This window comes from Globicephala melas, chromosome 1, assembly GCF_963455315.2.
Source record: "Globicephala melas chromosome 1, mGloMel1.2, whole genome shotgun sequence".
NCBI classification, from domain to species: domain Eukaryota; kingdom Metazoa; phylum Chordata; class Mammalia; order Artiodactyla; family Delphinidae; genus Globicephala; species Globicephala melas.
The window spans coordinates 20,763,290-20,773,044 of NC_083314.1; positions in this window are offsets into that span (position 1 = coordinate 20,763,290).

Below are 9,755 nucleotides of genomic sequence, written 5' to 3' on the forward strand. Positions count from 1 at the left end.
TGTATCTTCACTCTGTTTACTGCCTTATAGTTCTCCAATGCCTTTAAGTAGATTTAAAACACAGTTTCTCCAGATTTTCTAGATGTCCCCTACGGAAGAATTGGGCAAAACTCCCTCAGGCAATCACCATGAATTTGTCTAGTTCTTTCCTCTGACATTTTCATATTTCCACATTCACACTCTGAGTGCAATTTCTTGATTTAACATTCTAGACACTTTATATTGATTTTATATTGTGGGAGGTGAGCATTTATCTATCCTACACTTGTACTCCACATCCTTCTATCCTCGCAATATAGTTATTTCATAATTTCAAGCTCTCAGCCACATTTACTTTACATTATATTAAGCTATCTAAATGGTATTCACCGCAGATTCATGGGGCCCACAAGAAAGTTTCAGAGTGAGTTATATTTGAGATGATGAGTGAGAATCTCTTTGAAGTCTTCCGCAGCCCCAATCAATATTGTAAAATGGACAGGATAGTCTCAATTCCAAAGACAGCAAGCTCTCACCATTCTTACACCGAATACTTCCTTCTATTTAGGAGTGACCCCCGAAGGACAATGCTGTACGGAATTGATCAATTTACTGAGGCCTGACTCTGAATTGCTGGGACCCCCCCCCCCAGTACCCACATCTCAAGGAGGCACTGCTAGTCTTTTCTGTTGCCATACATGCCAACAGTGAGACCTGGCAAAATAGCCTCAAAAAGAATTCCAACTGCTGAGCCTGGTGATGGAAGAGAAGATGAATGAAAAGAACCTAAGGAAGTTTTGGGTCTTTGCCAGAAAAGAGGCGTTTTAGAATAAATTAGAGTGGCGTGTTGAATTCTCTGGTGGCTGGGATGTATTATGGGAACAGGTCCTGCATCAGCTCTGTATGGAAATTCCAAAGGTGCTTTTCCAATGTGTTTCATTTGTGTTTAAGTAAGAGGATTAGAAAAGGCTGTGGGATAGACTCCTTTCAGAAGTCAAGAGTTACCTATGTTGCAACTTACTGTTCCTATAAATACACGTGCACATGTCATTTCACACATCCTAGGTTTGGTTTGGAGAAAAGAGTCCAAGTGAAGGTCACCCAAAGCAAGGGTGATGCTGGATGTAGAGCTACCTGCCTCCGAGCCCCCCAGCTCCTTCCTCCGGGGTCCTGTCCTTACAGGAGGTTCTGATGGGGAGATTTCATCAGTGTCTGCACTGCCCATGCTCCTGCAGCTTGGGGAGAACCATGGCTTTTGAGCAGGTCGGGCAGGAAAGATCACACTGAGACAAAGTGGCCTTGCTGCCCTCTTCTGAGTTTGTGACTGTAACTGTTACTGGCAGCAATACTCTGCTGTTGGTTTTTGTTTTACTGAATTTCTTAGTATGAGGTTCCTGAGGAACTTCTTCACTCTGTTTTCCTTTCCTATCCCTCCATCTCTCCATCCCTCCATCCTACCCAACTCCTGGATGCCAGTCGAGGAGCTCTACCCATGCCCCATCATTTGAAACAAAGGTCAGTAGGTTTCTTAGAGTCTGTGATCTCCCACCCCTTCAGCACCCATGTGGATGTCCAGCTCTCCTGGCCCCTGCCCTGCATGTCCCAGGAGCATCTAATAGTAGCAGCTTTGACACCAGAGAGACTTTGCAATGTGCTTCATCCATTCACCAGGCATTTATTAAGCATATGCTATTGCCCAGGCAGCATACTGGGCTCAGGATACAAAGGTGACGAGACGAGGTCCCTGCCATCAGGGGTCACAGTCTAGGTAGACTCTGCATACCCATACACACTTTGGTACAACACAACGTTATATATCAGTGACAGAAATCTGTGAGGTCACAAGGAATGAGCAGTGGTGCTAGGAAATTCACCAGGCAGACATGGGGTGGGGGGTGGGTATGGAAAAAAGAATCCCAGGGGGAGGAAGCAGCATGGACAAGTGTAGATGGGAAAGTCTCACGTGGTCTGGAAACCATATGTGATCTGTTATGGCCAGTGAGGGTGGGACACGGAAGAAAGGACCTTTTCTCACGGAGCTTATAGTCCAGAGGGGTGGGTGGCCAGACAGGCTCACAACTCTCAGAGGAAGCAGGAAGTAGTAAGAGCTTGTTTTAAAAGAATGGATACAGCGCCAAAAGTTTGCACAAAACGGAGACAGGATTTGGGTTGGAGGCATCCAAGGAGGCTTGGCGGACTGCATTTTGAAGAGCATGTAGCATGGACTGCAGTGATGGGAGAACATTCCAGAAGGAAAGGACAGAGTGTGTGTGTGTGTGTGCATAAGAACAAGGCTAATGGGTGCAAGCATTGTTCAAAGAATAAAGAACAATGGCCGCAGGACAGGCTCAGTCTTATGGATCAGAGGGGCCCCAAGAAGTTGGGATGACAACAGGTAGTGTGTGTGTGTGTGTGTGTGTGTGTGTGTGTGTGTGTATGTGTGCTGGAGTTAGGATGGGGGGCGGGCACAGCGAGGGAAGTGAGTGTCATGTGAAATACTGAGTCCCAAGCTGGATTGGATTTGGAGGAAGCTGTTTGGGAAGCCGGGGGTAACTTTGGCGCACCTTCCTTGGTTTAAATTTTCTTAATTCTTTTACAGAAATACATTTCTATATTAAAATAAACATGAAAAAATACAAAATATATATAGTTTTCTTTTAAGATAAAAAAAATACAACCTCTAAGAAATCACGACTGCCTCCAGAAGCCCGCTGGGTGTGGGTTCCCTCTCATGGCCATTAGGGTGACTAAGGAAAAGATCGGAAAGGTACAGGGAGCGGAGTCAAGATGGCGGACTAGGAGGACGTGGAATTCACGTCTCCGCACAACTAGGGCACCTATCAGGCACCGGTGAGGGACCACGGACACCTAAGGGGACGGGAGGAACCCCCAGTGACCGGGTAGGATGTGGGGTGTGGGGGGAGTGAAGGGAGAGAGAAGTAGTGGAGGCCAGACAGGACAGGTGACCCTGAGGGGCGGCTGGAGGAGGTGAAGGGATTCCACACCCGAAGGGGGAAATTGGGGGACCATTGGGAGGGCAGAGGAGCAAAAGGGAGGTTTCCCCTGACCACTTGGACCTCCAGGAACCTGCTGAGATTCTGGGCCTGATCCTCTGCCCACCGAGGCCCCCTCCAGCCATGCGGGTCCTGAGGGAGTGGGAGGCAGGGAAGGGGGAGCAAAAGTAAAGGCCGGACCTCCAGAACCAGAATGGCTGGGGGAGGGAAGACGTCCCTACACCCAGAGGACTCACCCACGGTTAGGGGTCCAGTGGTGATGGGGGAGACCCATGGGGAGACCGTGTGGGAGGCATACAGGAACGGAAGGGAAAGTGGCAGTGCTGTCCACTTGGACACCGGGGAGCCTGTTGGGTTCCGGGGCCAATCCTCTGCTCTCGGAGCCTCCCTCCTCCTGTGCAGGGCCCAAGCCCCACCCTTACACTCCAACCCAGGGCCCCACCTCTACATTTGGAGACCCCCTCTGAGACCCCCTCCAACGCGCTGGGCCTAAACCCCACCCACACACCCTCACCCAGGGCCCTACATCCAAACTCTGAAACTCCACACTCCAGAGGCCCTCCTTTCCACACACTGCCTCTCCCGTCCCGGGCAGGTCCTAAGCAGAGGCCCTGCCCCATGCTTGAAGGTTGCCCCACCTAGGTCCCACCCCCAAGGCCTTTTCTGGCTGTATAGGTCTTCAGCCTAGACCCCACCCCACACTCAAGCATCATGCCCCCCCACCTGCCTAGGTCTTGCCCCACTCTAAACCCTGCCCCTGCCTAAGTTCCACCCTGCCTAAGCTCTGCCCCCATAGCCAAGGCTTTTTTTTGTTTATGTTTTTTCCTCTTTTAGATTGGGGTTCTGTTTTAGCTTGTTGATTCATTGCTGTTGATTCTTTTATATTTTTCCCAATAAATCTTTTATTTTTCCATTTTATTTTATTCTTTTTACTTTGTTATTGTTCTCTCCTTTTGGCGTGTTCCCCCACCACCCCCCCTCCTTTATTTTTTCCTTTTTCTGTTGTGGTTTTATTTTACCTTGTTTCAATTATAGTTTTATTTTTCCTAATATATTTTCTGTCTTTCTAATTTTATTTTGTTTTTTATTCTTTGATATTGTACTGCTTCTACCTTTCTTTCTTTCTTTTTTTTTTAAACTGTGCCATGAAGCTTGCAGGATCTTGGATCCCAGGTCAGAGGTCAGGCGCCAGCTCCTGTGGTGGGAGCTCCAAGTCCAAACTGCTGGACTAACAGAGAACCTCAGACCCTAAGGAATATCAATTGGAGTGAGGCTGCCCAGAGGTCCTCATCTCAGCACCAAGACCCAGCTCTATCCAACTGCCTGCAAACTCCAGTGCTGGACATCTCAGGTCAAACAACCAGTAAGACAGGAATATAGCACCACCCATAAAAACAAACAAACAACTAAGTAAATAAAATGAAACAACAAAAAAATATGTTATAGATGAAGGAGCAAGGTAAAAACCTACAAGACCAAATAAATGAAGAAAATAGGCAACCTACCTGAAAAATAATTCAGAGTAATGATAGTAAAGATGATCCAAAATCTCGGAAACAGAAAGGAGAAAATACAAGAAACATTTAACAAGGATCTAGAAAAACTAGGGAGCAAGCAAACAGTGATGAACAACACAATTATTGAAATTAAAAATACTCTAGAAGGAATCAATAGCAGAATAACTGAAGCAGAAGAATGGATAAGTGAGCTGGAAGATAGAATGGTGGAAATAACTGCCAGGGAGCAGATAAAAGAAAGAAGAATGAAAAGAATTGAGGACAGTCTCAAAGACCTCTGGGACAATGTTAAATGCACCAACATTCAAATTATAGGGGTCCCAGAAGAAGAGAAAGAGAAAGGGTCTGAGAAAATATTTGAAGAGATTATAGTTGAAAACTTCCCTAACATGGGAAAAGAAATAGTCAATCAAGTCCAGGAAGCACAGAGAGTACCATAGGATAAACCCAAAGAGAGACATGTCAGACACATGTTAATCAAACTATCAAAAATTAATCACAGAGAAAAAATATTAAAAGCAGCAAGGGAAAAATAACAAATAACATACAAGGGAATCCCCATAAGGTTAACAGATGATCTTTCAGCAAAAACTCTGCAAGACAGAAGGGAGTGGCAGGATATATTTAAAGTGGTGAAAAGGAAAAACCTACAACCAAGATTACGCTACCCAGCAAGGATCTCATTCAGATTCAATAGAAAAATTAAAACTTTTACAGACAAGCAAAAGCTAAGAGAATTCAGCACCACCAAACCAGCTTTATAACAAATGCTAAAGGAACTTCTCTCAGCAGGAAACACAAGAGAAGGAAAAGACCTACAATAACAAACCCAAAGCAATTAAGAAAATGGTAATAGGAATATACATATCGATAATTACCTTAAATGTAAGTGGATTAAATGCTCCAACCAAAAGACATAGGCTGGCTGAATGAATATAAAAACAAGACCCATATATATGCTGTCTACAAGAGACCCACTTCAGACCTAGGGACACATACAGACTGAAAGAGAGGGGATGGAAAAAGATATTCCATGCAAATGGAAATCAAAAGAAAGCTGGAGTAGCAATTCTCATCCCAGGCAAAATAGACATTAAAATAAAGACTAGTACAAGAGACAAAGAAGCACACTACATAATGATCAAGGGATCAATCCAAGAAGATGATATAACATTTGTAAACATTTATGCACCCAACATAGGAGTACCTCAGTACATAAGGCAAATGCTAACAGCCATAAAAGCGGAAATCAAAGTAACACAATCATAGTAGGGGACTTTAACACTCCACTTTCACCAATGGACAGATCATCCAAAATGAAAATAAATAAGGAAACATAACCTTTAAATGATACATTAAACAAGATGGACTTAATTGATATTTATACGACATTCCATCCAAAATCAACATAATACAATTTCTTCTCAAGTGCTCATGGAACATTCTCCAGGATAGATCATATCTTGGGTCACAAATCAAGCCTCAGTAAATTTAAGAAAATTGAAATCACATCAAGTATCTTTCCTGACCACAACGCTATGAGACTAGATATCAATTACATGGAAAAATCTGTAAAAAATACAAACACATGGAGGCTAAACAATACACTACTTAATAACCAAGAGATCACTGAAGAAATCAAAGAGGAAATCAAAAAATACCTAGAGACAAATGACAACGAAAACATGATGATCCAAAACCTATGGGATGCAGCAAAAGCCATTCTAAGAGGGAAGTTTATAGCAATCCAAGCCTACCTTAAGAAACAAGAAACATCTCAAATAAACAACCTAACCTTACACCTAAAGCAATTAGAGAAAGAAGAACAAAAAATACCCAAAGTTAGCACAAGGAAAGAAATCATAAAGATCAAATCAGAAATAAATGAAAAAGAAATGAAGGAAACAATAGCAAAGATCAATAAAACTAAAAGCTGGTTCTTTGAGAAGATAAACAAAATTGATAAACCATTAGCCAGACTCATCACGCAAAAAAGGGAGAAGACTCAAATCAATAGAATTAGAAATGAAAAAGGAGAAGTAACAATTGACACTGCAGAAATACAAAGGATCATGAGAGATTACTACAAGTAAATATATGCCAATAAAATGGATAACCTGGAAGAATTGGACAAATTCTTAGAAAAGTACAACCTTCCGAGATTGAACCAGGAAGAAATAGAAAATATAAACAGACCAAACACAAGCACTGAAATTGAAACTGTGATTAAAAACCTTCTAACAAACAAAAGACCAGGACCAGATGGCTTCACAGGAGAATTCTATCAAATATTTAGAGAAGATCTAACACCTATCCTTCTCAAACTCTTCCAAAACATAACAGAGGGAGGAACACTCCTAAACTCATTCTACGAGGCCACCATCACCCTGATACCAAAACCAGACAAAGATGTCACAAAGAAAGAAAACTACAGGCCAATATCACTGGTGAACATAGATGCAAAAATCCTCAACAAAATACTAGCAAACAGAATCCAACAGCACATTAAAAGGATCATACACCATGATCAAGTGGGGTTTATGCCAGGAATGCAAGGATTCTTCAATATACGCAAATCAATCAATGTGATACACCATATTAACAAACTGAAGATAAAAACCATATGATCATCTCAATAGATGCAGAAAAAGCTTTCAACAAAATTCAACACCCATTTATGATAAAAACCCTTCAGAAAGTAGGCATAGAGGGAACTTACCTGAACATAATAAAGGCCATATATGACAAACCCACAGCCAACGTCGTCCTCAATGGTGAAAAACTGAAACCATTTCCACTAAGATCAGGAACAAGACAAGGTTGCTCACACTCACCACTATTATTCAACATAGTTTTGGAAGTTTTAGCCACAGCAATCAGAGAAGAAAAAGAAATAAAAGGAATCCAAATTGGAAAAGAAGCTGTCACTGTTTGCAGATGACATGATACTATACAGAGAATCCTAAAAATGCCACCAGAAAACTACTAGAGCTAATCAATGAATTTAGTAAAGTAGCAGGATACAAAATTAATGCACAGAAATCTCTTGCATTCCTATACACTAATGATGAAAATTCTGAAAGTGAAATTAAGGAAACACTCCCATTTACCATTGCAACAAAAAGAATAAAATACCTAGAAATATACCTACCTAAGGAGACAAAAGACCTGTATGTAGAAAACTATAAGACACTGATGAAACAAATTAAAGATGCTACAAACAGATGGAGAGATATACCATGTTCTTGGATTGGAAGAATCAACATTGTGAAAATGACTATACTACCCAAAGCAATCTACAGATTCAATGCAATCCCTATCAAACTACCACTGGCATTTTTCACAGAACTAGAACAAAAAAGGTCACAATTTGTATGGAAACACAAAAGGCCCCAAATAGCCAAAGCAATCTTGAGAAAGAAAAACAGAGCTGGAGGAATCAGGCCCCCTGACTTCAGACTATACTACAAAGCTATAGTAATCAAGACATTGTGGTACTGGCAGAAAAACAGAAATATAGATCAATGCAACAGGATAGAAAGCCCAGAGATAAACCCACACACATATGGTCAACTTATTTTTGATAAAGAGGGAAGAATATACAATGGAGAAAAGACAGCCTCTTCAATAAGTAGTGCTGGGAAAACTGGACAGCTCCATGTAAAAGAATGAAATTAGAACATTCCCTAACACCATAAACAAAAATAAACTCAAAATGGATTAAAGACCTAACCATAAGGCCAGACACTATAAAACTCTTAGAGGAAAACATAGGCAGAACACTCTATGACATAAATCACAGCAAGATCCTTTTTGACCCACCCCCTAGAGAAATGGAAATAAGAACAAAAATAAACAAGTGGGACCTAATGAAACTTCAAAGCTTTTGCACAGCAAAGGAAACCATAAACAAGATGAAAAGACAACCCTCAGAATGGGAGAAAATATTTGCAAATGAAGCAACTGACAAAGGATTAATCTCCAAAATATACAAGCAGCTCATACAGTTCAATATCAAAAAAACAAACAACCCAATCCAAAAATGGGCAGAAGACCTAAATAGACATTTCTCCAAAGAAGATATACGGATTGCCAAGAAACACATTAAAGGATGCTCAACGTCACTAATCATTAGAGAAATGCAAATTAAAACTACAATGAAGTATCACCTCACACCAGTCAGAATGGCCTCATCAAAAAATCTACAAACAATAAATGCTAGAGAGGGTGTGGAGAAAAGGGAACCCTCTTGCACTGTTGGTGGGAAGGTAAATTGATACAGCCACTATGGAGAACAGTATGGAGGTTCCGTAAAAAAACTAAAAATAGAACTACCGTATGACCCAGCAATGCCACTACTGGGCATACACCCTGAGAAAACCATAATTCAAAAAGAGTCATGTACCACAATTTTCATTGCAGCTCTATTTACAATAGCCAGGACATGGAAGCAACCTAAGTGTCCATCAGCAGATGAATGGATAAAGAAGATGTGGCACATATATACAATGGAATATTACTCAGCCATAAAAAGAAAGGAAATTGAGTTATTTGTAGTGAGGTGGATGGACCTAGAGTCTGTCATACAGAGTGAAGTAAGTGAGAAAGAGAAAAACAAATACTGTATGTTAACACATCTATATGGAATCTAAGGAAAAAAATGGTTCTGATGAGCCTAGGGGCAGGACAGAAATAAAGACACAGACGTAGAGAATCGACTTGAGGCCCTGGGAAGGGGAAGGGGAAGCTGGGACAAAGTGAGAGAGTAACATGGGCATATATACACTACCAAATGTAAAATAGATAGCTAGTGGGAAGCAGCTGCATAGCACAGGGATATCAGCTCGGTGCTTTGCGACCACGTAGAGAGGTGGGATACAGAGGGTGGGAGGGAGGCGCAAGAGGGAGGGGATTTGGGGATATACGTATGCATATAGCTGATTCACTTTGTTATACAGTAGAAACTAACACAACGTTGTAAAGCAATTATACTCCAATAAAGATGTGAAAAAAAAAGAAAAAGAAGGGATAAGATCGGAGATGCCCTGACATCCCTGGTCGATTTAACTTTCATGGCATCTTCTGTGAGGTAGAGGCAATCACGCCTACAGATAAGAAAACAGGCCCAGCGAGGGTGTGTAACGTGCTCGAGGTCACACAGCTCATGAGCAGCAGAATCTGAACTCAAACCAGGTTCTTGGTCCAAGTACAAGTTCTTTCTGCAACAGACTGAGTGGTTGATAAA